The sequence below is a fragment of the Trachypithecus francoisi genome, unplaced genomic scaffold (assembly GCF_009764315.1).
Source record: "Trachypithecus francoisi isolate TF-2019V2 unplaced genomic scaffold, Tfra_2.0 Lachesis_group17, whole genome shotgun sequence".
Lineage (NCBI taxonomy): Eukaryota > Metazoa > Chordata > Mammalia > Primates > Cercopithecidae > Trachypithecus > Trachypithecus francoisi.
In genome coordinates, this window is record NW_022681462.1 from 74,401,151 (window position 1) to 74,403,975 (window position 2,825).

At 46.0% G+C, this 2,825-nt stretch overlaps 1 pseudogene; it reads left to right on the plus strand.

The window, feature by feature from the left end:
• The first annotated feature begins 1,339 nt into the window (after positions 1-1,339).
• LOC117062857 lies at positions 1,340-2,601 on the plus strand (annotated as a pseudogene).
• Positions 2,602-2,825: the final 224 nt, after the last annotated feature.

Here is a 2,825-nt window from a genome sequence, read left to right on the forward strand (position 1 = left end):
TAGAGTAAGAAACAGACAAGGGAAACAAGACTGTCAGACAGCATGAAAGATCCCTTGACACTAAGGATGAACTTAAAGTGAGACCAGTAAGCACGCTATGTATTTTTCTTCTGCTTTGATGATGCAAAGTAGGAGGAGAGTTGGACTTCACCAGGATCAAAGTTCTGCCAAGCAAGTAATCACCGCAGGAGAGGGGAGAGGGTGTTGAGGGTGTATGTGAGGAAATGGCTATAATGATTGATGATGGAATTTAAACTGTGGGAAGAGTCAAAAGCACATGAGTGTGAATCAGGGATACTGAAAAGTTGCACCGGGCAGTGGATTGTAGATCCTGGAGTTTGTTCAGGTGGTGAGACTAAAATGAGCAAGACAGGACAAGGCAAACACAGGGTGGATTGTTTGAACCTGCAATTATGAAAAGGTGATGGAAATTCTGTGCTATGACCATGTGAGTGAGTGGCTGAGATAGGCTGAAGGGGAGGAATTGAAGAAACTCAAGGCCATGGTGGTAGAAGAATCATTTATGCAGATATTAAAATTACCAAGAATTGAGGCAGGAATGTTGAGGGGTGTTGTTTTTTTGTTTTTTGTTTTTTGTGTGTTTTTTTTTTTTTGAGACGGAGTCTTGCTCTGTTGCCCGGGCTGGAGTGCAGTGTCGCAATCTTGGCTCACTGCAAACTCCACTTCCTGGATTCACACCATTCTCCTGCCTCAGCCTCTCGAATAGCTGGGACTACGGTCGCCTGCCACCACGCCCGGCTAATTTTTGTATTTTTAGTAGAGACAGGGTTTCACCACATTAGCCAGGATGATCTCCATCTCCTGACCTCATGATCTGCCTGTCTAGGCCTCCCAAAGTGCTGGGATTGCAGGCGTGAGTCATCGCGCCTGGCCCAGGAATGTTGTTCAAAAGACTGACAGTGTATATACTATGTACTAGTACTATGTACCCACAAAAATTAAAATTTTAAATTAAGGAAAAAGGCTGGGCTGGGAGCGGTGGCTCACGCCTGTAATCCCAGCACTTTGGGAGGCCAAGGCGGGTAGATCACGAGGTCAGGAGATCGAGACCATCCTGGCTAACATGGTAAAACCCCGTCTCTACTAAAAAATACAAAAAATTAGCCGGGTGTGGTGGTGGGCACCTGTAGTCCCAGCTGCTGGGGAGGCTGAGGCAGGAGAATGGCGTGAACCTGGGAGGCAGAGCTTGCAGTAAGCCGAGATCGTGCCACTGCACTCCAGCCTGGGCAACAGAGCAAGACTCTGTCTCAAAAAAAAAGAAAGAAAGAAAGAAAGAAAAGAAAGAAAGAAAGAAAGAAAGAAAGAAAGAAAGAAAGAAAGAAAGAAAGAAAGAAAGAAAGAAAGAAAGAAAGAAAGAAAGAAAAAAGGCTGGCATTGACAAAAATCATTGAGAAATAAGGGACAATGAAGTGGGAGAAAGCAGACAACTCAACAGGGGGGACAGTGTGAGTGATGGTTTGTTAGGACATTCAGACCTTATAGAGTCTAAGTAGGAGAGAGGGAGAAGGGTCTCACAGCAACAACAACACACTGAGGAGGATGCATATCCACCTCCATGGTTCCTGATATAAGAGGTGTAGGACATTAAAACGGTCCTCCTCACAGCCCCAGAGTCAAAGCCGGTTCCCAGCCCAGTCCCATCCCGCAGCAGCCTGCCTCATCTTTCCTTTCAACATGACAGATGCCACTGTGTCCTTTGCCAAGGACTTCCTGGCAGGTGGAGTGGCCACAGCCATGTCCAAGATGGCGGTAGCGCCCATTGAGCAGGTCAAGCTGCTGCTGTAGGTGCAGCATGCCAGCAAACAGATCACCGCAGATAAGCAATACAAGGGCATCATAGACTGCGTGGTCCACATATCCAAGGAGCAGGGAGTCCTGTCCTTCTGGCACAGTAACCTGGCCATTATCAGATACTTCCCCACCCAGGCTTTCAACTTTGCCTTCAAAGATAAATACAAGCAGATCTTCCTGGGTGATGTGGACAAGAGGACCCAGTTTTGGCACTACTTTGCAGGGAATCTGGCATCAGGTGGTGCCGCTGGGGCCACATCCTTGTGTTTTGTGTACCCTCTTGATTTTGCCCTTACTCGTCTAGCAGCCGATGTAGGTAAAGCTGGAGCTGAAAGGGAATTCTGAGGCCTCGGTGACTGCCTGGTTAAGATCTACAAATCTAATGGGATTAAGTGCCTGTACCAAGGCTTTAACGTGTCTGTGCAGGGTATTATCATCTACCTAGCTGCCTACTTCTGTATCTATGACACTGCAAAGGGAATGCTTCCGGATCCCAAGAACATTCCCATCGTCATCAGCTGGATGATCACAGAGACTGTCACTGCTGTTGCTGGGTTCACTTCCTATCCATTGGACACCATTCGCCACCACAGGATGATGCAGTCAGGGCGCAAAGGAACTGACATCATGTACACAGGCATGCTTGACTGCTGGAGGAAGAGTGCTCATGATGTAGCAGGCAAAGCTTTCTTCAAGGGAGCATGATCCAATATTCTCAGAGGCATAGATGGTGTTTTTGTGCTTGTCTTGTATAATGAAATCAAGAAGTACACAAAAGCTGTTTTCTAGGATTTTTCTCCCCGTGAACAGGCATGTTGTATTATATAACATGTCTTGAGCATTCTTGACAGACTCCTGGCTGTCAATTTATCAGTGGAAACTATTTGCTGGTTGAAAATGAGAAGCAATAATGTTCATCTGACCAGTTTTCTCTTAAAGCTATTTCCATGATGATGAGGATGGGACTCAATTTTTTTTTTATTTCAGTTACTCTTGATAAACAACAAATTTGG